The sequence below is a fragment of the Gallus gallus genome, chromosome 4 (assembly GCF_016699485.2).
Source record: "Gallus gallus isolate bGalGal1 chromosome 4, bGalGal1.mat.broiler.GRCg7b, whole genome shotgun sequence".
Lineage (NCBI taxonomy): Eukaryota > Metazoa > Chordata > Aves > Galliformes > Phasianidae > Gallus > Gallus gallus.
Window position 1 is genome coordinate 15,502,821 of NC_052535.1, and position 26,813 is coordinate 15,529,633.

At 45.7% G+C, this 26,813-nt stretch overlaps 1 long non-coding RNA gene and 1 other non-coding gene across 2 annotated transcripts; one reads left to right on the forward strand and one right to left on the reverse strand.

Moving 5' to 3' along the window:
• The first annotated feature begins 7,075 nt into the window (after window positions 1–7,075).
• Window positions 7,076–13,111, forward strand: LOC121110639. The gene is made up of 3 exons (XR_005859839.2): window positions 7,076–7,287; window positions 8,391–8,515; window positions 9,461–13,111. It is a non-coding gene; the product is annotated as an uncharacterized LOC121110639 (long non-coding RNA).
• Window positions 11,769–11,878, reverse strand: MIR6679 (microRNA 6679). Its single transcript, NR_105548.1, has one exon. It is a non-coding gene; the product is annotated as a microRNA 6679 (primary transcript).
• Window positions 13,112–26,813: the final 13,702 nt, after the last annotated feature.

Consider the following 26,813-nt stretch of genomic DNA (forward strand, 5'->3'; position numbering starts at 1 on the left):
TGCTGCCTGCTGCACGTATGACTGATGTGGATGGTGACAAGGACTAATGCAAAGCCCTTGCAAAGCTACTGCCTATTTTTTCTCTTTTTCCAAACTCTTTGCACTATCGTGAATTTCTTCTGACTTTTCCCAGTGTCCTAAGCTGTCTTTGACATTAATAGCCAATTTCAGAAAAAAGTTTCTGGCGTTAGTTGGAAAGGAGAAACCACCAGAGTTGTCCACTGCTGCAGATCTTTTTCCCCCTCATCAGTTTTCAACTGAAACAGACATAGAATACCATAAAACTTGTGACTACAAGAAGTTCTCTTAATAAGGGAGTGACTGCACTAATCCAGGCCAGTTTGCCTCCTCCTAGCAGCTTGATGAAGTTATTACAGAATAAAAAAAAGAGCTGCAACCACCCACCTTTGCTTTTGCAGGTGAGGAACCCACAAAAATCCAGCTACCCAACCCTGAAGCGAGGGCTTCCCTACACATCCTTTTATTGGAGCACTGACAAGGGAATATGCAGCTTCAAGAATAATGGAAATACTGAGTTCTGCAACAATGTGCTGATGGTCCCTTTGAGCACCCACGCCTGCCCCCGTAGGATGCTGGATGTCCCCTATTCTTGCTCTGATTGCATGGTATTCAACATATTCTGGACACCATCGTTTCAGTCCTTCACTAAATCAGTCCAGCTGGCAGTCCCTGGAGCACACCGTAAAAATTTATCTGAAAAATACATGAAGGAAAGGAAATACTTAACAGCGCTCTGAAATATTTGGCCATGAAAAACAGGCTTAGAAAGACAGGGCTGCAGAGACCTCTTGGGTCATCAAGTCTAGTTCCCTGCTATCTTAGCCAAACTCAGCACATAATCCCTTTCAGAAACTCATTATACTCTGTCTTAAAAGTAACTTGGGTTTTTTTGTTGTTGTTGTTTTTGTTCCCACTGTTCTCATTGGAAAGCAATTGCAGAACATCACTATTCTGTTGTTTGGAAACCTGCTTGCAGTTTCCATCCTAAATTTATTCATGACCAATTTATACTCATTTGCTCTTGTGCCAATGTTGTCCTTTGGTTTAAATAGAGGTTTTCTCTTTGTGGAGCTCATGCCCATGCAGTATTTATAGGGCCTCTCTTGCCCTTCATTTTGCCAACCTCCTCTCTACTTAAGGCTCTCCCTTCCCGTGGTCACTGCTACCCTTTTTGGTAGCTTCCTAGATGTGAAGTGAATCAGTAGTGAGCAGCGTGTGCTGTCCTGGCTGCCTTCCAACCTTTTCCCCAGGTAAAATACCTTGCTTTGTATGCTCTGTGCCTTTCTCCTTCTTAGTAAGTTCTTACCAGTGAGTACCCAAATCTCGCACTCAAATCCTTCTCAATTTCATCCAATATATATTACCCCAGTTCTCATGGTCACTCAGTCCTTCCCAGATGAGAAGTCTTTGCAGTGACAGTAGGTCCCTACCTGATGCCACTGGTAAATTCAAGTAGCACATGCTTATTTTTTTATGCCATCATCATTAATACAAAATGCTAAATTATATCAGGCCCAAGACTGACACTTGGGAAAGTCTACTACCTTCTCTCATATTGATCCTCTCCCCCTACTACTTTGCTATCCACTTCCTAATTTTTTGCACAAATCTCTTATTTTAACTAATAATTTCCCATATGGCACTGTACCAATTCAGGTACTTAAGTTTAGATAATTATCTCTAAGCGTTTCCTTTGTCTATAAAAATAAATTACGATGGTATTTCAGGCACAGGAACTTGTAAAAGTGCCTGAGAAGTGGAGCCAGGGAAGGCAAAATAAAATCACTTTAAGATTTTTGAACACCTGCAAAGATTTGGGCTGATTTTCATTTTCAGATGAGCTGTTTCATTCATCCCTAGTGATGACATTTTCATACATTGTTGGATTTTATAACAATTCTGGATATTATAACATGAATGAAGAAGCGTCATTAAAATTTGTAGATATTGCTATTTGACTGAAAATAAGAACGACCTTTAGGACCTGTAAGAAATTAATGTTACTGCAGAACTGTTATAGAAAGGCCTTGTACTTTTGCTGATGCAGCAGTAGTATCATAAAGGCCATCACTGTAGAGGTACTGAAAAAGCAGCTTCAGAATCGCCAGCCATTGCAATGTTTTGTAGAAAAATTAATTGGCAAAAAGCCACATTAAAAGACAACTAGTTTTAAATATAATTTTCATTATTTCTTGTCACTTTCATTTTTAGTGTAATCTAACAAAATAATCAGAACAACTGTATAGAATAGTATTTGCAGACAGTCTTGTTATTCACATAAAAAAGTAATACTGAGATTCATTAAAATACTGGTTTCGCTACAGAGTACCTGCAGAGTCACCATTATCACATTTCCTTTTTGAGCTGAAATGAGATTGAAAAATGCAGCTACAATTAGCTAATGAGAAATTAACTGTAGGGTTCTGAGCATCAACAGAGGAGGATCCAAGGACGTATTGTCTTAGGGTTTATACATTAGCATACACTTCTGCAGCCTTCATGTTAGTCATGATGCTCTATGGATGTTGCTTGGGAAAAAAAAAAAAAAATGAAGAAAAAAACAGAAGATGGTTATAATAAATAAAATTTGGATTCAGCAGCAGGTTGCAGACTTCATACTAGAGGATGCATAGGTTGGTCATTTCGCATTTGCTTTTGAGAAAGGCCATCCTGTAAGACTGGACGGTCACAGAACTGCTCAAATCTTTGGGTAACCATGAGGGAGGTTGCAGAGCTGGGCTTTTGCCCCCTTCAAATCAAGCAGAGCTCCTCTCACCTGGGAACATTAAGTTCTCCAGCGACACTTCGGGTGCTGTCTGGAGCTCTATATTGGGCTCTGAACGTGATAAGATAAACTTTCTTCTCACTGTCAAAGGGGGCAAATGTTTGGTGCTGCCCGTGGGAGTTGGATCTGGAGGAGACTGAGAGTACAAAAGGTTAAGGCCTTTTATCAATGAAACCCTTTATGCTCCTCAGCATTTTTCTTCTGGGCATAGATAAGCACACGCATACCATAAGTGATATCATTTCACTTCACTTTAACAATGCTATTTCCTCTGTGTGGCCTCACAGCTTACCTGTTCAGTTGTTTTGAATGTTTTTTGAGCGAGATAACACTAAAATTGAAAGCTACAGAGTATGATGACATTCATATTAGAAGTTATCTGTGTTTTAATGCGGTTTCTTATACCGGTTACTATTTCGTACTTCTTTCTCCAGCAGCATTGCAACAGCTGGCTATTTTGCAGGTGCGTTTGCACTACCCAAGCAGAGATGCCATTTGTGATAATGTCAGCATAAGCAAAGCTACTCTTAGGAGCTAGCACTTTTTTGTTTTCCGCTATTACTCTTTTGACAACACTTTCCTGTAAAATTCAGCAGTGCGCGGGTAGTCATGAGCATTACGCACCCAGCTGCTTTGGAGACCAGGGCCTCCACATCCTCATGATTTAACCGAAGCAACTTCAAAGTCGACAGGGCTAAAGCATGTAATGACACTCTCCGGGTGGAGAAAATGTCTACGCTGGAGCTCTTCCTGGATACGTTCCTATGTGATCAAGTCTGGAGTTGCACATAAGCTTTAAAAACTAGATTTCCACACAACACACACGCACAGTAGTAAAAATTGATTTGCTGACATCCCATCTGAGTTCCTAACAGATATTTATCTGAATTACAACAGCACCACGTAATTAGGTATAAATAAGGGCCTTTGTTCTGGAGGGGAGGAAAGTTTATCAACTCTGAACCATATGCAATTGCGTGTCTAATCTCTCCCTGCAATTATTTCAAATGCACATCCAGATGATAGCATTTATATTCATTCCGAGATTCACTGAGTTTCAGGCCAGAAGGGATCATTATACCATCTGGCCTGACCTCCTGGATATCACAGGCCATTACATTTCCCCAATTACCTCTATATTGAGCCCCTTAACATGTGTTTGACTAAAGCATAACTATTTTTGACTAAAGCTTATCTCCCAAAAAGGCATCTAGTCTTGATTTGAAGCCATCAACAGGAGCGAATCCACTATTTTGTGAGTACTTTGTTCCAATGGTTAATCACATTAGCTATTAAAAATGTAGGTCATGTTTCCAATTTCAATTTGCCTGGCTCCAGATTCCATCCACTGGTTCTCATTATACTTTCTAGAGTTAAGTTAAAAAGCCCTTCGGTACCCATTATTTTTTCCCCTCAGTAAGTATTTATTCTCTGGAGTCAAGTCACCTCTCAACTATTCTGTTTTGTTGTTTCTGATAGGCTTTGCTGAACTCTTAAAAGTCACAGGGTAAAGAGTTTTCTCCTGCCCATTCCATCTGCATGCTTGCATTTTGCACGGTACGGGTTCAGCAGCCCCTTCTTGTGACAGCAATGAGGAGCACAGGGGTGAGCTACTGTAGGCATGCGTTGGGTTGCTCTCTTCTGACCAGCTGTGGTCTGCAGTGAAGCCTCTCCCTCCCAGTGCACAGATCCCAAGTGCAGGGCGAGGGAAGTTACACTGCGCTGAAGTTTCATGAATACAGACTTCAGTACGTAGCCTTTCATCGCGACAGGATAGCTTTATTGTATAACCAGATTTTATTTATGACTGTACTCACTTCGTCATCCTCCAGTAGTGATTGGTGATGGCTTGTAAACTGCACTGCTTATGGCAAAGTGTGCTGTGAGCGCTCCCGTTGCCAGCAGGGGTGCCCAATATTTTGAAGTTCCAGTCATAAGTCTACTTCCAACAGCAGAAAAGGAAAATATACAGAGACATATATTTTCTCTCAAAGGTGTAGGTTCCAAATGCTTTATTAACCAGGCTTAAACTAAATTTTAGAGCAAATAGTTCAGTACAGCCCTGCATCTACTCCCTCTTGCACTAAGGAGAGATTTTTCATCTCATAAATCATTCAGAGCCCATAGCAGAGATGTTGCCCTGCTCTCGGTACCTCCACTCCGAGCACTTTGCAGAGTGCACAGCGGCAGCACACATCGTGCCCACAGCTGTCACGGACCAGGCTGGCAGCAAAGCAGGCACAATCTCAGCTGAGGAAAAGGAACAACTTGTGGTTACAGTAACTGCTCTCTGGAAGTTTCACCTGAGCATTTTGTGCACAGATTGCTTTTCCAGCCTACATCACAGACTGCAGCAATAAGAGTGATTACATTTATGTCCTAAAAAAACAAGCAAATAGAACCAATGATGTGAGTATATACGTTCATACCGGGTGCTTATGTATTTTAAAATGTCTTATGTATTATATTACATTTATCCTAACAGATTCTGAAAAAATGTCTTCATTAAGCTTTATCTTTTCGCACTGATGGAGTTACTTTTCTCCAGCCCAGGAAAAAGAATCTGTGTTGAATCTCTGCCAGGTTGCACTGTCATACCACGAGCTCCGTGGAAGGTGAAATTATTCACAGGGCTCATTCTACTCTGACTGAAACCAACAGAACCTCCCGCTTGCAGTGAGAGCTTGCACAGGTGAAACTTCTCTCAGCAGACAACAGGAAGTAAGTGTTGGACAACAGTGATCTTCAGGCAAGGACTGCCAGCAGTTGCCTCTGCTTAGCCCCATCCCGAGCTGCTTGCTGTGGAGTAGGTTAGCAGAGCCCTGCAGCACTGGCAGCTCCAAAGAGCACAGTGAAATTCTGAGGGTGGACTAAACCCACATCTTTGTCATTTCACAAATGATTGCAGGCTAAATCAAATACAGTAAGAGGAAAGAGCAAACAGAACTGAGTTGGCCAAGACAACGTTTCCGTGCCAAGAGAGGCTCTTACTCCTATCACTGTCACAGCTCTCTGCATTAAGGCCACTTTCTAAAGCACACATGGGGTTTTCCACCAACTGGAAGCTCAGGCTGGGTGGTGTGGAGGACTCACACCTCCAGGTCACTGTGTTCCATCAGTACTGGATGGGTGCCCTCGAAGGCCAGCAGTGTCCTATAAGCACTTGCAGAGAACTATTCCTCTTGGCTGGCATGATCTGGCAACCGCACTGGTTGGAAAGCCACGTCCCACACATGGCTGAATCCTTGACACCAGGATCATGGTAAGAAGCAGGACAAGGTGCAGGAGACTGCATGTGGTGGATTGCTACCCTATTTTAAGGTAAATAAAAATGCTTCAGGCAACATGACATGAAGTCTACAAGGCTGAAAAGAAAGCCTTTGCCTCCCGAATGGTGCTCCTGGCCCATGGCTTACAGCCTTGTTGATGTGGCAACAGCCAGGTGGGCGTAAGAAAAGCTCAAGACTGCAGAGGTGTCATCCTCCTTAGTGTCCAAGGGGAAATTTAACCCAGAGATGAAATTTGCTGCTTGATTTGGCACAACATGCACATGAAAGGCTGCTGGCAGGCATACATGACTTGGGTCCCAAGTCTCAGCCAAACTAAAGAACTCCTGCAAAGTTGCTGCCTCTGTGGGATCAGCTTCTAAAAACTAGCCGTGATGTACCTCTCACCTGAGTCTTGTGTGACATGTGTGCAGCCATTAAGAGCCCTGATTCTTGGGGCAGCAGCCTCACTCTGAGCCCTTCACTTGGATGAGGTCGGGCTCCCCACACCCTGGGAGACTGCCTTTTGCCAAAGGACTGTCCTCTAAAATACAACTGAATTCCCCCACGAAAATACAGGGAAAAAAAAAAAAAAAAAAGCATATGAAAAAAAATAATAAGGCACTGCATCAGTGCCATATTTTTTTACATTTTTTACCCAGTGCTTATCACAAATTTGCTTCAAGCAGGAATGAAAGGATGTTAGCAGTGTCTGAATGATTTGCACTCGGGCTTTCCAACCTGTATTTCAAAAAATGTAAACATCAGGCCATTAAGATTTAATTGCCTTTTATATTCTCAGTGGAAGCTTTTACTATGAACTATTCATAAGCACGCTTAGGGCTGCTCGAAAAACCACATTAGGGCCTTGCTTACAGAGAAAGGCACTCAGTTACATTTTTGGGCACCTGGTTGCCCTGACCCAGTGGCTGCAGAGGTTCCGGCCCAACAAAGAGAGACCAGCCCAGTGGGCAGGAGCAAGGCAGCAGAGCACAGACACCCAGGACCCACAGTGGCACATGGTGAGGATAAGGTGCCTGTCCTCTGCTGCTCAGACCATGGCAGGTGGGTCTTTTACAGCCCGACACAGCACGTTGCTCTTTGCCAAATGTCAGCGTGTTTGACTTCAATTTCTTGCTCTTGTCTGACACCTGAAACCAGCAGAACACTACTGCCTGAAATTGTTTCCTACCCCCAGAGGAAACCTCAACAAATGTGAGTTATTTTTTCCCTCACTGAGATATTTTAGAGCAAATTTTTAAGCAAAATATTAAACAAATATGATTTCATCTTCATTTAGTTTAGTTTAATTCAGTATTTGCCTTTCTGTGTTGATGAAACTCACCCTTCACCATTCTTCCTGTAACATTTTCCCCAGCAGTTCAATAAGCACCGGGATGTTCCTGGGCTTAATATTTTTTCACATGTTTTTCAAAACTTCCCCGGTTTATACTACAAGTACAGAGATGTAGAACTAACTTCTTTACTTTCTGATAGCATGCTTATGCTTTGACTGAAAAATAGCAGAGAAATTACTGAGTAAAAAAAAGAAAAGGAAATAAAAGTAACAAAAATGAGATAACTCTAGATACCACTCAGCACGTTTTACTTAACAAAACAGAAGGGCAAGACCTTGGCTAATAAAAAAAAAAGTGAGATGTGTGCTGGTCCCTTGGCTGAGCCATGTCTGGATTACAAGCCACCTGCCTATTAACTTCCAGGAATCTGGGGTCAGAGAGTTTCTGAGAGCCTCCTCCTGTCTTATCAGTTGTGTCCCCTTGAATGAGCGAGCCGTGTTTTACTTCTGAGCGAATGCACACAGGTCCCAAACCCAACCAATGCTACAGTAATAACTGTATCATCATAGATGTGAAACCCCTTCCAATTAAGAGCCTGTAGCAGATTTATCTGCCTTAATCTGTGAGCAGAAAGGACAGATGCTTGACAAAAATCTCCATCTTTCTATTAGGTCGTGAGGAGGTGAAAGTAACTTCTATGGAGTTAAGATCATGCTTTATGTGTGTTTAAATGTCAGTCTTTACTTCCAGTGACAGAAGTACGCAGGGACAAAGTATAGCATTACTATAAAAAGGATCATCACCTCTTTGTTCTATATGGTTGGTGCTGCATTAATGCAGTCCATCCACTGCTGCCACGATGCGAGGAAATCTAATAACATGAAACTAGATCACTAATTTCTGACCTCTTAGTTCTCAGTTTCCATTGAGGAGTAAAGAGCTGTTTTACTGAAGGCTTTTTAAATTACATTCAGTGGAAATCATACAGTAAAACTCATTCAGAAGGCTATTTCTTTACAGAGAAAACACGATATTACCTCAGCCTAGAGGAGCACCGGGAACAACGCATCGAGCCAGTGGTGCTGCAATCCAGATCACCCGCCCATAGACAGCACCATTTCTCTGGAAAATGGCACCACCAGTAGGTAACATGCAGTCATCATTTCTCAGCCCAAAGATTTCTTTCGTTCCCTTTGGCTCATTTTCCCTTTCAGTACCAGCCCTGCTTTTCCTCCGTCTCTCCCCTCACTGAACCTCCCACACTTCTGCTGTGCTGTCATCAGCGTCAAAGAAACAGAAACCTCCAGTCCTCCAGCAACAGCTCCTGGCTTACCCCACATCATGGCCCTAGAGAACTTTCTCTGTTTTTAGCAGCCCTGGCACTGCCACCGCCACAGGGCACATGTCCACTTCCATCCTGATACTCTCAAGCCAGGTTGGGCAAGGTGAACAGTGCTCACTCCTACCTACTTAGCCAAGTACTTGTATGGTCTCTGTCCAGGCATCTTCTCAGCTCTACAGGCAATTAAAGGCAGGCTCAAGGGGAAAAGGGTTTAATTTTGCAAAAGACCAAGTAGAATGTTGATACTGTCCATGGATTCCAGCAACTAGCCAAGCCAGCACTGGGCGATCATCCCTCATCTCCTGAGTATGTTTTGCCTGGTTAGGCAGTACTGAGATCAGAACCACATCCAGGCCAAAGGGTGAAGCTGCTGTGTCACCACTAGAAGCAGAAGGAATGCTTTAGGTGAAATAATTCTGAGAAATACCTGTTTATGAAATAGTTTAAGGTCCCTCCATTTGAGACGCAGCACACAGTCTTGTAAATGCATTTCTGAAGAGCTTATAGCTCATATACAGATTTCAGCCATCCCACAGCACTGTTATGCCTTATTTGCAGCACCTAGTAGGCACTTGTATGTGTGAGCCTGTGGCACTTTTGGTTTGCAACAGGTACAAACTTAGACTGGTCGTCAGATAGAGCTGTGATACTCACCCAACAAACCGCATGATCTTATCCAGAGAACAAGAAGTTATTTCAGCTATCAAGAAACCGTGTGATCTTGCTGACAATTCTTTATTTTCCTCAGCTCTACTCCTTCCCCGATTCAGTATTCTGGTGCTTTTTGTGTGCTTTAATAAAGAAGAAATGAAACCCCAAACTGCGTCTCAAGTACAGAAGGTTCACCTGCTCTGGCTGCTGAGAGATGTTTATTGACAACACCTTCTGGGCTGTCCAGGCAGAAGATTCAAGGAGAAAGCACCTCAGGATCCAGATCAACTACCGAAAATCAAATTGTGGCCCAATTATCATCAAAAAAATTGGGTGAGGTCAACAGCCCCACCCGAAGGGTATTTTTCCTTGTTGCAGCAGTTCAGGACATAATTTGCTGCCTACCATAACCATAATGTTTTTTAAATTGAGTTCCTTCTGAATGTAATTTACTGCTATGGTTTACTGAGCTTATTTTAACACTACATCGGGAGATTAAATATTAAACTCTCATTTTAACTGTTTTATAAAGGTTACATTAGTACATTCCACTTCTTTATTGCTCTGTTGAATGTCAAGGTGCAGAGCACTCAGCACAGCCCACTGGTGTCTGGGAGAAATAAAGGTCATGTCCCGTACATCTGCTTCAAAAGTACAAACTCTGCTCTACCCAGAAAATTGCCCACCAAAGAACGCCTACAACAGATTAGGAAAATAGGGGTCATTTGCACCCAGAGTATCAGCAGTGCTAGAGGAATGTCTGACCCGGGAGCACGTGCTGGCCTGCAGGGCTTTCCCATTTTGACCTCAGTGATGTTTGCAACTCCTCGTGCCCTGGCCATGAAAACAAAGGACGTAGTGATAGAGCTTGTGCTGGGAGGCCACGGGGAGCTGCATACACGGGGGTGAGGTGTGCGGTCACTTCTCCGCTTGCACAGTCACCAGAGGTACAGTGGAGAGCAGAAATGAGAAATGAGAAACCCAGGGACAGCGCAACCGAGTGGGACTGGAAAAACCCCAAGGCCGCAGGGCCTTCGGCACTTCGGCTGTGCACTGCAGGCCCCTGGAAACACCTTGCACCCTCATGGTGTGATTCACGCTCGGGTGCTGTGAGGTTTGACACAAACATGCGGCCGACCAACAGCAGAGCCGGGGCGCAGAGCAGGGCCCCTGCTCCCACTTGGGTGCCACAGGCTTTTAGCACCTGGGTGCAACGCAGCCCTCAGCTGCCCCGGCCACAGCCGGTCCTGCTCTGAGAGGTAGCAGTGGGGCTCTCTGCAGTGAGGAAGGAACATTTGATTTTGTACTTCTTCGGATTTTTTTTTTTCATTTTCTTTCTATATCTGACTTATCTTTCTACTTTTCCTTCCTCATCTTCCCTACAGTATTTCTATCCGTGCACCTTCTCTAGTACAATGGCCTGCTGCTCTTAAATGTGTTTAAATGTGACGCATTTGTCCTCAGTGTGAAATCCTAAGTAACTAACTCGAGACAATTCTCAGACAGAGAAGACTTTCTGGTTGAGTTTCAGAGATCCAGAAGTCAGTTCAGTGTCATGTTTGGGCCCCTAGAGATGCACGAGACAGAACTAAAGTTCAGTAGATGCCTTTTCCCCTGTGCAATTTGTTCTTTGTTACAACAACACTGGGAGTAAAAACGAAGAAGAAAAAATAGTGTCTGATTAGCACGGGGAATATAACCTCATACGCAGCACTTCTACACTTCCATATGCTGCTCAGTGAAATAATACTGGCAGGAAAAAAGATTTCCAGAGCCTTGGGCATGTGTGTAGCATAACCCATATTTCCCTTTTGGTCACACTGTAGAAGAGGAGCCCTGGCAGGCAGCACCCATAGCCACGGCAGCACCGGGGCCTTGCCGCCAGCAGCTGCACTGTGCAAGGTGGGGTAGCTGAGAGTGGGTTCACACCTGTTGGCAGCCTGCACATGTCTCACTGCTGGGATGGCCAAGGAGCAGGGCCTGGCACAGATCTCATGAGCTCCTGCAAATACCAGCTGCACATGGCACTCCCACAGCTGCTGCTTCACGTTCCAACACGCTGGGCCAGTTCATACAATTAGTAATGCATCCCTGCCTCCTCAACAGAGCGGTCTGTGCCTCCAGGTACTGATTGTGTGTCGAGGCAATTAATTGCAGCGATGTGCTACATGAAGAAAGGTGCCCATGTGCAGAGCGTGCTGCTTTTCCTGAAGGCCCCAGCAGCGGGACAGCCCTCACGGGAGCACAGCCACAAACCAGCACCCCGCCACCGCCCGCTCTTCAGCAAAGGCGACCGCTTTCCACCTCCGTCTGTTCACGAGACTCTGGTGGCTAAATGTAAAAGCCGATCACCACAAAGAACTCTTAAGAGGCTTTCTTCTTCTTCCTTCGTCTCCCACGCACTTTGGTAGTTCGCAAGAAGCAGTTCCCTCACAAAAGATTGGTCCTGCACTGTTAGTGACTCTCACAGAGTGATGACCATATCTTCCACGAGGCACCACTCAGTCGGCACATGGCTGGGCGCAGGGTGGGGAGAGCACGGGCAGCCTGAGGGTGTGGGCCTTGCATATAAGCAAGTCAATGCAGCATGATGCTGCTCGTTCCACTGAGCCTCCTCCTCCTCAAGGCAGGAAGGGACAGGCCGGCCAGGTGTGCCCCCAGGTCCCATGTCTGACTCCGGCACCTGCGCGCAGGGCTCGTGCTGCAGCCCACAGCAGTGAGGCTGCATGGAGGGCTGGGTGCTGGGGAGATGCTGCCATGGTTGTGATTTTCCGCTTTGACTCATCACTGCCTGTTGTCGTCATCCATCACACACAGCAGTGGGGTACAGTCACGTATTCAACCCCCTTGTTGGCAGGCAGGAGGGCTGCACGGAGGCTACATGACCCTTGCCATGGGGAGAGAAGCCCCCACACACCACAGGGATGGGTGCAGCCTTGCACTCTGTACTGGGCCCTGGGGATGAGTGCAAACACTTCGTCATGTGGTCGCACTGCTCCTTGGCTTGCTCCCCAGCCATTCCCCTCTCAGCACCCCTGGAGTGGCTGCAGTGTCATTTCTCATGATCTGACAGTAATGCTCCAGCTTCACCATTTTGGTTAAGCTTTCACCCTATGCATTAGAGAAATGAGTCACGCTCACCATCTCTCAGTGCACTCCCATTCTCAGCACCCTGCCTTAATATTCAGTTTTTCACTATCACCTGAAATACACTCTCCTTAATCTCCAGTATTAGTTTATGAGAGGAAATAAAAACATTAAAAATAAATCACAGTTATAATGAGAAGCTTCCAGAGCCTCTAACCCTGAAGCGCACTCCTACAGCTACACCATGGGATCTCCACGCTCAGTACTAAGAGGATAATTTTTCAATGCACCCCAGTTTAACAGATACACACAGCTCTTCGTTTTCACCTGCAAATGACTGCATAGATTAACTGAGAGACAAAACTCAACCAGGCATGTCTGCCCCCTGTAAGGAATTTCATAGAATGGAGAGGACCACAATACCCTCATCAGAGCTTAAAAACCTTCCTCCTTATACTGGATTTACATAACTCATTGAGTGCTTTAGATTAAAGGTTAAAAAAAATCCTATTTGCCCACAAGGCTGGGATAGGAAATGAGCAGAGCAAAGCTTCAGCCCAGAAGGGGTTTAATCATTCCAATTTGGTTTTGAACCCACCCAAGTGCCCTCTCGCCATGCAATAGCACCTAGGGGCATGCACAGACCTACAGGGGACCATTTGTACTGAAAGTGGTGAGAAAGCATTTAAAGTGACCCAAGGGGAGAAGCCCTCTGTCCTTCCCAAAAGTAAAAGAACACTGGGGCACAGTTCACAGTGAGAGCCTCTTTGCACTGACAAACTGAGTGTTTTCCTTCAAAAATACTTTCCTGAGCTCTGGACCAAGCTTGCATTTGCAGAACAGCCAGCCCTGACCTGACTGAATCAATGCAGCTGCAGCAAGGCACGGCTTGATCACATCAATTTCAGGGAGCTGCTTCATTTTGTGTTGGTGTGCAGTGTGTTCCTGTGAAGCCCAGCAAACACCCTGGCACCAGGGCTGCATCCCCTCAGAGCTGCCACTTGCTCCTTGCTCGTGCCCTCTCTAGTTCCAGATGGAAACAGGGTGCTGCTTCCTCTCTCTGTTTCCAGGATCCTGATTCTGCAGGGCTGACGTCGAGCTCCCTTGGTCTCTGATGCTCAAACACATACATAAGTACTTTGCTGAATCAGGCCCTCTTAGAGCATGAGAAGGAAGACATTCAAGCTCTCTAATCCAGCAGCACAGCGGGGAACTGCTTGTCTCTGCATGACTGTGTAATTGCTCTTCAAAGAGAAGCAAGTTTCTCCATCCACACAGCGCTGATAAACCTCAGCAGTCACTTTGGTCTTCCAGCCCAACTTTCAAGATTATTTGTTATGGATAAAAGGAAAGATGCTTCCATTCCCATAGCTGACAAGCTTTGCTGCAGGGCATGCATTTATTTTCCGTGCTGTTGATCTCTTCCTTCCCGTGTTAGGCTAATTCATCAGATTAATAAAGGACGATCTAGCTTCCTGTAGGGCTTTATTGATCGCTCAGGGAACGCAGAGGCTCTCTGCAATGCCACCTCTCCCCTGAGAAAAGGGAATGGTTGTTAAGTATTTGCGATGCTTGGAGGCCGCAGCGGGCTCTCACCAAGTGATGGTGGAGGAGGTTATGCTGGGGCAGAGGGGAGATGCCGAACACACCCTGAGTGCTGTGATGCCTCTGCTTGCAGCCCGGCCTCACTCTGCCTGTATGGAGCATACCCAACAGCGGGTGTCCAGGAATTCCTTCATGTCACACAGTCACAGTGCCCCCTTCCTGATGTGACAATTACTCCCTCTCTCCAGCCAAAATTATTCCTACACCTTTAGGCTACAGCTTTGGATGGAGAGCTTTAATTCTCCATAATCTCTCCACAGCTCCCTTCATCTCTACTTGTCTGGGCAGAAACCCCCGCCCCGCCATCACAGCCTGCTGCTGTTCGGCGGGATGTGGGACCTGATGTTTGACCTTATTAAAATCAATCCCTGTTTATTTGTGCCAAGCTTCAGCCCCCCGATGCTCAGCGACTTACTACTGCACTCTTCACCTTTCTTCTGTTTTAATGTCATCTATGAATGTTCTCTTTTCTCTCCCAAACCACCGACAGACACATTACACTGTGAGTAAGCAAGGCCTGAGCCCACAGGACTGGAAGGAAAGAAGCCCACCTGCTCCTGCTTGCAGCCACGCTGAGGCTTCCAAGGCAGCTGCCTCGAAACCTGCTCCACACTTACAGTATTAATGTCATATAATTCTAAATCCTTAATCAATAGCTTCGAAGAACCAAATATCTCTGCAAATTACAACAACATTATTACCTTTAGCAGTCTAATTTGCAATCTCATTAAAAAGATATCAAGCTCTTTTCTGTAACCCTACAGTGATGGAATAACTCTCTATCCTTCATTAGCCGTACCCTGGCACGCACCAACACACATCTGTCTCACAGCAGTGTCACGCAGGGCCATCCCCAGCCCAGTCTCCAGCCCACTTCCAGATCCCAGCACAGAGCTGGGGGCTCTTCCCAATGCCCGGCCGTGCTGTGCTGACAGGACAGACCTTGGTGTCACCCTTCTGTGAGCAGGCGATGATTGCTCTCGCAAATGCTAAATGATATGCAAAACATCCACCACATCCCGCTGTTCCAAGCTCTAACTCTTCCTTGCCTTTTCCCCCTCCCTCCAGAGCCTCCCAGCAGCTGATGGGAAGCATCTGTCCCACCTGTGAGGCTGGGGATGGAGCAAGGGGAGCAGGAGTGGGTTGCTGCTAATTAACAGCGTGGCTCTGTCCCGCTCATCAGCTGGAGGTGGTGAGCCCTTCTCTCCTCGAGTGCTGGAATTAATGCTGCTGAGAAACTACATCCATTGCAGCTTGAAAACAAGCACATCAGTGCACATTGCTGCCATTGAAAGGCTTTAAAATCAGTTTAGAATGGAAAAAAAAGGGGGGAAAAAAACCCACAAGATGAAAGACTTGGGTGTGGCAATAAAGGCTGAATGGCACTGGCAGAGCAAGGCTGAGTGAGGCACAGTGCTGCTCCAGGGCCAGTGGCACTGCTCAGCCCCAGCCAGGCCCAGGGCTGGGCTATTCAGCCCTGCTGGAACACTGCACCCAACTACAGAGAAACTGAGGAGCAGCTGAAATAGCAGTGTCTCTGGGAGAAATTACAGCGTGTTTTTGTAGTGTGGGATCAAAGTATTTGAAGTCTTAAAGCAGGATCAAACCACTGGAAGCTTGGGCACCATCCAGCCAGAAGGATGCAAGATCTGTGCTGCTAATTACTGCAGTGAATAGGCTATTACACAACTGCAGGGTGAATGTATGTAAATACGTATATCATAGAATCATGGAATTGTTTAAGTCGAAAGAGGCCTTTAAAGGCCACCTGGTCCAACGTCCCTGCAATGAACAGGGACACCTACAGCTGTAGCAGGTGCTCCTGGCTTTGTTGAACCTCATGAGGTTCTCCTGGGCCCACTGCTCAGCCTGTCTGGGTCTCTGGATGGTATCCCATCCCTTAGGCATAGAATATATATCATATTAATATATATTACATACGTTATATATTTTAGCTCCGTGAACTACTGTAATGTCAAACAGAATGACCAGTGTTTCTGAAGTTCTTCACATCCAGCCTATGCTGTAGCCCAGGGCAGCCCCCTGTGGTGGTGTGGGCTGAGCAATCCTCACGGAGCGCTTTGCTCTCAAACATCAGCCTCACACAGAGATATTCCTCTGTACGAGTTATTTCGTGTTTAATTGCATTGATCCGCTTTGAAAGTTTTAAACATCTGCCTAATAATGGTCTTCAACTAATTTGTCATCTGGAATACAATAAACCATTATCTGTGCAGAGCTCACAAGGAGTCGACTCCTGCACTGGTGGAACGGGAAGAAAAATAAACAAATACTTGAGATGCCGGAGCACGCATCCAGGTTGCTGCGTTCAGGCAGGAGAACAGCCCATGCATGTGGTGGTAGGAAGGAAACTTCATTGAATAATGGAGCTTAATTACCAAGCCCCCACAACAGGACTTCACCCGGTTAAGGGGCCCGGCTGGGAGCCCCCCAGCTGCAGCGGCAGAGCTGCAGCGAGATGCACAGTTTTATCTCTGTGAGACCTTGCACAGCTGAGAGCTTTGCAGCTTTGTCCTAGGGAGCAGGTGTTACACAGCACTCAGCCTGCAGCATCTCATCCAACTTTACGGCTGTGGCAAAGCCCCCCCCAGCCCCACAGGTAGTGTCAGCCAACCCATGTTCCATGTGGTACAGGTGGGGAAGGCCAAGGAGGTGAAGCAGCACCCACCGCCCATGAGGCTGTGCCCCCTGACTCAGCCCACAGCCCTCTCCATAAAGCACCACAGTGGCTGCACAGGAGGCATCAGCTGCAAACACGGCCCAGGAGATGGTTTATTTAAGAGAGCAGGCGGATTGTTGTACGAGATCCTGATGGATTATTCCTATCTGAGAATTTACAGATACTGCAGGAGTGTGGCCAACAATTTGGATTAGTTTAGATTAAACTCGGGCTGAGTTGTTTTTTCTCCCGGAGGAAATCTCAGCCTTAGGTCTACAGCTTTCTTCTAGGGGAAAGACGTCTACAAAAACAACTTTTACGCTTTCCAGCAGGCACCTGAAGTGCTTTTTCCATCAATCACCTTTGATATATGGAGGCAGAAGCGCGAGTTACTTCATTAAGAGCACTGGCACATAGCGGGGTACATTTACATATTAATCAGACAGCTGAGCTGCCGCTCTTCCCATCCATGTGCCTCTGCAGCCACCAGTCAGCGTGGGCACACGTCCCCCTCCCCGCTGTGGGTGCAGCGGCAGGGAGCAGCCTGCATCTGGTGCTCCCACAGAGCAGAGAGATACTCACAGTGTCATGACTGCATGGAAGCCAGGAGCTCCGGGCACCCGCTGGAGCACAGTAGTGCCCGGAGACAGCGGTCACAGCAGCATGGGCCGAAGCAAGGTCCCAAAGCAGGACTCAGCCTGCATCGTGTTGGGCTCTGAGCTGCCTTGTTAAATTCCATTCACTCTGATGTTGAAACTGCACATGCGAGAGCCCCGCTGGTCTTCGGCACAACAAAATGCAAACCTGCCAGCAATAGCCCCGAGCACAGGGGCAGGCCCCTATGTGTCCCAAACCCTCATTTACCCCTTTTTAACCCAGCCACTCTACACATGACACACATCTTTCCCAATCCATTCCCACTAGCGATGCTGCGCGCGTTCTCTCCCTCAGCATTTAAAGGCAGCACGCAGCTCATCCTGAAAGAGTTGATAAAATTTAGAGCTGGATACTCAAAGTAACTCAGCATGAAAATCCAGCACCTAGCAGCTTTGACCAATGGACAGGTGTCTGGGTTTTCAAAGACACTGCTTTGACTTAAGCACACAGCTGTACTGATGGCCCTTCACAAGGCCACTCTGCTGCCTACTGCTCAGATTAGAGGACACACTCCTAAAGCCATCCTCATCCTCAGGGGAATTCGGGACCTGTTAAAAGACCTGGCATGAAAGCGTGGGGCGGCACTGAGAGATGAAACGCAGCTATCGCCCACAAATTACCACCGCTGCAGCCGGCTGCTTTGAACATCATTTGAAACAGAAATGCAAATATTCAGATATATTTATATATTTAGAGGAATAAATGTGGTTTGCTTTTTTTGGCTTTTTTTTTTTTTTTTTTTCTTGTTTGAGTGAGCCAGCTCAGACCACTTCAATGCGATCTCAAAGATGCAGTGGGATTACTGCACCAGAAAAAACATCATTTATTCAAGTAGCCAAGAAGGATGGAGTGTTCCATGCCAAGGAAATGCTTTTTCAACTGAAACACACTCCTCTCTGCCTCCGGAGCTGGCGGGAAGGGCCACCACAGCCTTCCCTGCTGGGTGAAGCAGCCTAGAGGGAGCGACACCCCCACAGAGGAGTCTTTCTTAAGGGCTCCTTGTCCTGAGACACGTGCAGCTCCACCAAACCAACAGGTAAATCTCTTGGCTGATACTGACGCAATTCCCTTGTTTCCCCACACTCCATGGTGTGCTTTTTTCCCAACCCATATCTCATCTTCTCTCCACTGCTGGTTCCCATCCCTCTTCCCCTCCACTCCCAGGTCCTCCCAGATGCCCATACGAGACCCCAGCCCATGCCACACCTTTGCACACATTGCCAAGGCCACAGCTTGCCCTACAGCCCCACCATGGCCTCTATAGTTGGGTGCACTGCACGACCCTCCAGGCCCCACATTACGTAGGATATACACAGAGCCCCACTGGAAGGCAGCAAAGAGGGTTCCAAGGACTCATCAACGAACCCAGGTGGTTGGGCAGGGAACCTGCTGCTTTCCCCCAGCCCCTGCATTATGTTCATCTGTCCCCATCTGACCCATCAGGTCATCAGAAAGGATTGAGCTGGAAGGGGCCTTTAAAGACCCCTCCAACCACTACAGGTTACCACTTTTGTAAGCAGGTATCTGTACATGGGGAAGTGAAACCCAAATCTGCAGCCTGGCCGAGTGTCATGGTGTTATTCAGATGCACGTATGTGGCACTTGTTAAAGATGAAGGTTGATTTGCACATAAGCTTTCAAAAACTGCACAAAGCAGTCTTTTGTGATGCGCTGGAAGAGGTGATTAGGAAACCAGCTAGGTGAGAGGCTGCATGTGGTTTCCATCAGCCTTGCAGAGAATCACAGATTTGACTAATACTGCAATACACTGTAATAATTTAAGCAAATCTGTCAAACTGCTTAGACACCATCCTGGCACCTGAGAAGACATATGAAAGTTGGACACCTGCTCTGTGCTTCCCACAGCTCAGCCTTCTGTTAAGCAACTTGAGGGACAGAGGAGCCCGTTCTTGCTAAAATTCACCTTCGGACCGGGGTGGTGAAAACCCACCTGTAGGGATCTCCTGGAGTGAGCCTTTCCCAGCGCACTGCCCACACAGACACAAGAGGGGTGCCCCACCTCCCCAGGAGTGTCATCTTCCCCCTCAGTGTCCTTCTGAGGGACTCATGGGCCTCAGTCCTTGCTGTGAGGACACTCACTGTCATCCCACCATGGCTCATCAGTAGTGTCCACCCCTCCAGCACAGCCCTCTGCGGCCCCTCAGCCCAAACCCACCTCTCCAGCACACATAGGGACACCATGTGCCCAGGGATGCCACCAGCTCAGTCCCTGCTGTCCCTCATTGCAGAGGCCATGAAGCGTCAGCCAGGTTTGTGCAGCCAAAGGTGTGTTGGTCAGATGGAGGCCAAGGAAACTAGCTCACCCCAGGTTGCATGACTGTTGCTCAAGAAAGAAACAGTTCTACTCTGGCTTCCCTTAAAATTTCGCTGCTGCAGTGATGCCTCACTGAGGGGAAGAGGAGCCTGGATTAGGACAAATCCATCCATAGCACCAAAGTGACTTCAACTCCCACTGAAAGGGGGCGGAGACAGAAACATTCATTATTCAGTGGAAAGCCTGCTCAACTTGACAGGTGCTAAATTCTTCTAAATGCAACTGATCAGACCTGCTTGGGTCAGGAGCTGCATCTGTCTGGTCCCGACATCAGCCAAGGAGCTGAATGTGAAGTCACATACATTCCAGTTTAGAACTATTCAAATTTATATACATATATAGATATATATATATATATGTATCACATTTTTAAAATCTATCTTTCTGTAAGCCAAGAACACTTTCAAAACTGTACAAACAAGTTAAGAAATTGTAACAGTTTTAGGGAATGGAAGGTTAGGCAGTAGAGAGTGGACAGCAGCACTTGGGAGAGGCTGCTGATTTCATCCACATGCTGAACTGATTTACTGTTATCAGTGAAACAATACACCTGTGTATTGTATTTCATCAGCTAGCACTCAGCGGCAGCCAGCTCATGTTACTGTTTTTAGTGTTTGCTGGGCATTTCTTATCAAAATGCTCTGTACTGCGCGGAGATGCCTCGCTGGGTGCTGGCTGCAGGGGTAGGTGGGCACAGAGTGGCCAAAAGGTAAATCCAGCATCTTGCAGGCTGAAAAGCTGGGCAGCTGTGGCAAGTCTACTTGGAAAGGAGGCCTTGAGAAAAAGTAAGTCCAGGGAAAATATCTGAATTTGGATTTGACTGGCTTCTGCCTGGCTTCTGTACTAAATGCCTGCTGAACAGGGAGAAGAACTAGTGGGAGCACTCACTATGATGGAAATGGAATAACCAGCATAGGCAGCAATCAAAAACAGCTGACCAAAATAATGCGCGTCTGTAAGGACGTGAAATAAGTCCAAATATTTCCCCAGAAGGCATTACGGTAAGAGTGCGGAATTAAACAGTCGGTTTGAGTCTCATAAAGGAACCATTCTGATGTCCGTGCATCTCCTGAAATCTAGCAAGCCCACCATAGTCCTGCAGCAGATCATTTTATGCTGTGGAAGCACAGGCGTCTATCAGGCAGCTGGAGGATCTACAAGGGGAGATACAAGGGGAGATACAGTTACACCTGCACGGTGTAACACACTGCCACTCACACCTCTGTGCTATTTTGGGTCCTAGAATGAAGTTAGCTGTATTTATGTTGCACTTAAGCCAGAACAGAAACTATTCTCTTCCCCAGATATCTAAGAACTCTGAAGTCCCCCTCCTCAGAAGCCAACCGCCACTGACCTGCCCCGGCCTCCTGTGTAAGTACCCACGTCCTCACCTCAACAACAGTGCAGCACTTCAGCATTTCCCACTGCACATCTCAGCCCGAACACCTGTAAATCACATCCTAACGGCACTGACAAATACAACCTGCTCTCAGATTTCTCACCGACTATCACTGCGCAAACATCTCCTGTTTTATCTTTATGCTCCACTGGCACTTTATTTTCATTAAAGGCTCCTGTAATTCAATATTTCCCTAACATACGCATATTTTCCTGAGATACAGAATTTGGCCCGTTTAAATGGAGCAATTAACTCATTGTCAGACAGAAGGGCAATTCACCTCAGGCTCCAACAGCCACGAACCACAGAGGGCAGCTCCAGAAGGGTGCAGCAGCTCCGGCCTGGAATATCCAAACCCACCTGTGTGGGGCTGCACCTCCCGGCTCATCCCCCACAGCAACCCTCCTCGTGAGACCAAGCGACTGAGCGAGCACAGCCAGAATGTTAAATACTCCCTTAAAGCAGTCATGTATTATCATGATGTAGATTACAGTATATATTTGCCTTGAAATTCTGAAGATGCCTGCTGAGACTTGGCTGAACCTAAACATGGCCGCCAACTGAGGGGACTGAGGCCTCAGCTATGGAAGAGCTGCTCCAGTTAGGTTGGTGTCAAGAGGTGTAGGCGCCACACAGCTCCCACAGGACGCTGGGCTAGATGGCCTGCAGACCTCTTTATCAACCAATGGTTCTTCAGTCTTACTAAAAATTATGAGCTGGTTGGATGGTGTAACATACATTTTGGATGTTGCAAACTGCTTGCAGCTTTCCACAGTCTGGTTGGAGAGTAGAGGGGGGCTGTCTTAAAGCTCTAAAGCTGCTGCATGCTAATATGAATGTTACCTTCAGTCAGTGATTTGTTAGATAGTATGAGCTGTACTGAAACATCATTAAAAAGCCCTGGCTCTATAAACAGGAAATGAAGACAACAAAACACCCCCACCACAATATGGACCAAAGCTAACTAGGAAAGCCTCCCATATTTCAGAAGGGTTGCAGGAAAATAAATCCGTGAAGCTCAGCAAGGGACAGTCCTACCAGAAGTAACTGAAAGACCACCTGGTGCCTGAACAAATCAAAGAGGCCAACTTGAATGAATACTTTACCACAAACTATTTATCCATATCCACATGAACCTCACCCTTGAACACCACAGTACTAGAATGCAAGCAGAATTAAGACTTTCAATTGACTTTTGCAAGAGCTGCAAGTCACTTTTGAGAATACCCTTGCAGTGATTTGAGCTGCGTGGTATTACTAACTTGAGCTTCACTTTGCATAATTGCTAGCATCCTCTTCTGAGAGCAGAACTCTTTGTAATCAGTGCATCAGTTTACCTGATAACAGGCATCTGCCTTGAAAGCCTCAGCTCCCCCAACCAGTCAGACCTAATTCCTGCGGCACGCACTGTCCTCTGTACCTTAAAATCATAAGGGAAAAGTTGCTCATTAGAAGAATCGCTGTTCTTAAATTCAGGTAATAATCCTTCTGTTGTATGCATGCAGGTTAAGTAGGACAATTTGATAAAGCAGATTCCCCTGCATGCCCATCACTTGAATATCCCAAGAGGAATGCTTCTGCCCACTTGCCATTGCTACAGCACTGCTTTAGGAGAGGAATAAGAGGGCCCTTCTACGTTCATGCTGGAAGGGGAGAACAGAACAAGGACACTTCAAGCAAGAGGACTTCAAAAATAGGCTGGAATGAGAACTACTTTACTTGTTAAGATTTTGGATAAGATCTCAGGTAAAACATCACCAGTAGAAGTGTCCCCACTCCTCTCCCCCAGCACAGGTAGGAGGTGTACCTTGTGCTGATACAGCAAACCTTTTTATTCATGGAATACCATGGTCTGAAAGTCTTGACCCAGAGTCAAGCAACTTTATTTGTCCATAATGCTTTTCTGATGAAAAATGAATTACCTCACTGTGCCGACAGGTGAGAGCTGCCTGTATTTGCCCAGCTCATGCTGACCACCACATCAGTTTCCAATGAGCAAGATCATACCACACAACAACACACCTTGCTGTTATATGAATAAGAGATCTTATATATACACAAACTCCCTTGGAGGCAGGGATTCAGCAAATGTCTAAATGACAAATCTTTTCACTATTAATAATGGAGCATGACCCAGATCTAATACTGCAGACTAAGGCAACAGCATACGAAGAGATGACACTTCTACACTGTAAACCTACAGCACCCATGCATCTGTCACAACCTGTGACAAAACAGCAGCACAACACAGTCAGCATAAACAAGATGTTCTCTTTGGTAAATGCAACACAAATCCTAGAGAAAGGAAGGTAATGCAAATAGTTGAAATCCCCTCCTTAGTACTCTCACTGCTGTAATACAGCACTCCTTCTTGTCACATCCACACACCCAACTCAGGTGAGCCTGGGAACTGTGCAAGTTACAAGTCATTCTGAAGTGGAAGATGAAGTGTTGCAAGGTTAAAAAAAAAAGAATTTGTAATGAAAGCAACTTTAAGTAGAGCATCTGTTCCTTTTAGCTTCACAGCACTTCAAACAAGCTGCTTTCACCAAGTACAAGATATTGAAACAAGCATGAAAAATGAAATGTTCCCAAACAAACTCCTGATAGTCCAAACACACAGGCTTCTCCAGCTACCAATATTTACGTGCTCCATCCTTGAACTGTAACCTCCTCAGTACCTCCAACAGAATGAAAACAAGAGCGTTCCACCAACAAAGCCACCTTCCTTATCCAACCCGGGTTCATGACGCACTGCCATCCCTGGCTGCAGTGGGAGAGCTCATGAAAAGAAAAAAAAGAAAAAAAATGCAAAAAAAGAATCTGTTTTTCAAGATGCAGAAGACCATACGCCAGCAAGTAATGGAAAGACAGGTTTTGTCAGGTGATACTCCAGACCAGGTACGTAAAAGACAGCTCGGTAGTTTAAGCTGAAAAGCACAAAGAACAGACTAGATAAGATATACCACGTCTCAAAGTGCTTTTGCACATGATAGCAAAAACAAGTGGATGTGGTTTACATTTTTGCTGTTGGTGGAGTTCAACAGTCTAAAATGAAGAAAACAGAATATAAACCCGTGAAGAGTGTGCTAAAATAATAAGAGATCTGCACGTATGTCACTCAAGAACTGTGGTTTAACTGCTATTTAAAAAGCAGAGGCAAACTGCATGGCTTCCTGGAACAGCCATACGGTGCAGCACCTAACTACAGCTGCCAAGTGGAGTTCCAGCAGCGCTCCACGTCTGTGCATGCTATCCAGCACTCGGGCCGGCAGTGTGAAGTCAGAAGGCTGCAATGGAGCCCCAGCACCCTGAGTCAACCCAACCCAACCCAACCCAACCCAGATGGGTTAGCCATGGCGCAGGGCCTGCACCGAGCCCAGCCAACTGCTGCCCATTAAAAGCTGTTGCAGGCAGAGGTAAGAGCATGGTTGGCTGAGAAATGCTGAAGTCCAGAAGGACCAAACAAGCCACCCAGAGAAGGGCTAAGCAAGCACAAGGTGCATCGTTTCCACTAAATGTATGAGAAATATGTTACAGCAATAGTAGCATCTAGCACAAAGTGTTCTCAAAGATGCTCTCACAAAATGGAAACGTGGGATGTGTGTCACTTCTGCCAGAGCACTCCAGGAGTGTCCAGCCAACTCGCACTGAGCCGATGCTGGCCCTGCCCAGGGCACCACCCTAACTAAGTGCTTCCTCCAAACTCTTCACTTTATAACCTGAACGCTTTAACAAGAAGCAATTACTGACTTCACATCTCCTTATTAGAGGCAACCCCTAGAGGATTTAGTATTTTGATACATAGCTTAACAAACCTTTTTTAGAAGTGCAGAATTCAATCTGTTACAAGCTGAACACAAATTTCCCTTGCAAAATTTGTAAATGCAGCTCATGGTTGTATCACAAAGAATTGAACATATTCTCTAAAATAATAATAATAGTTTTAATGTGGGGTTCTGGCAGACAGATACCAAAACACCAATTTAACATGCTTTGGGTAATTTGAGGGGCACAGGGCTTCTTAACTCTGTAATGCTACTGTGATTTCCACCTATAAAACATGGCAGTAACTACAAAAACCACAACAATAAAGCAACTTAGTTGGAAAGCACTCATCTACCAAAATGTATGACAAACATAAGTTCAGTTGTTAAAACACGTTTATTTTTATATATGTAAAAATTAAGATTTACTCTAATTAAGGAAAGCTCAGCAGCAAGAAAGACAGGGGAGACATGACAAGCATAGTGAATATGAATTTTGGTGGGGTTTTTTTGTTGGTTTTTTGGGGTTTTTTTTTGGTACAGAACTATTAATATTGTCCTGCATTACTATATTTTTCAACCATGTACCATCTCCCTCTAAAGAAATGACCCCTTTTGGATGTCAATGTCAGAAATCTCACTAATAGAGTGCACCTACGATTATGAACAATACGGAATGGCGTAAGCCATTCAGTATCATAAATTCATTATAACAGTCATAGAATCCTTAGAGTTGGAAGGGACTTTTAAAGGCCATCTGGTCCAACCCCCGTGCAATGAGCAGTGACACCCACAGCTCCATCAGGTGCCCAGAGCCCGGTCCAGCCTGACCTTGGGTGTCTCCAGGGATGGGGCATCCATGCAAAATTGAACTAAAATTAAACTAAAGCAGTCAAAATATTTAAGCAGTATTTTTAAGGAACCAATTTGTACTTTGTCAGAATTCTGAAGCAGAAATTGTCAGTTTCAATAAATGCTTCAATGAACAAAGTAGGCTGTGACGTTAACCAGACCACTGAAAAACAAAGTCAAGTAGCTATGGATTGAAAAGCAGTCAATCTCTAAATAAGCATTAAATGTTTTATGAGTAGGAAGCTAGCAGTACGGGGGACTGTGATGCTGTGTGCTAAGACAAATGCATGTGTAATCTGGAAAACAGAGAAAAGTAATAATGTGATGTGGCAATTGCCTAGTTAAACCAAGATTAGACAAGAAGTGAATTTACTGACCCTAAAAAACAAGCTATATGAATTAGGAACGCACCATCCAATGGGGGAAAAAAAAACAACAGCAATCATGAGCTTCTTACATATTGTCTTTGGTTGTTTAATATCAGGAAATACTTTTTTACAGAATATCTGATGACTATGCCTTTCAGTTTCATTCAGTGTCAATACCTTCTCTGTGGCCTCTTCAGTAAATCAGAGGACAGCCTTTACTTTCTTTGAAGCATTTGTTATTCTCTACATTTTTATCACATATCCTTTCGAAAGTCAGGTTTCTTTCATTTACAGGCATCTGTACCAAAAAGCTCCGACTAGAACAGATTGTACATTGAACAGTGAAGGTATTTTCCTTACGTTATCAACTTAGACCTACTAAAACCATTTTCCACGAGATATTATTATTGAAGTTACAGCAAGATTTAGCCAGGAATGAACACTTGTAGTGAGGAAGCAGAAAAGCCCATCCCGTTACACTAGCAGGGACGAGAAATACTATCAGTAAGATTTCACAAGGAATCCCTTAAGGGCTTCTACCAGAAAGGAGCTTTCTCCCCTCACTGCTGTGTTGTCTTGCCAGTTAAGCTGACAACGTTTATCAGGTGCATGATACATAGAAGGACTGGAAAGCAGTATATACAGTCAGCCACATTTCAGCTGATGTTACCCAACGGCCCCATTTGGCTATGGACAGTAT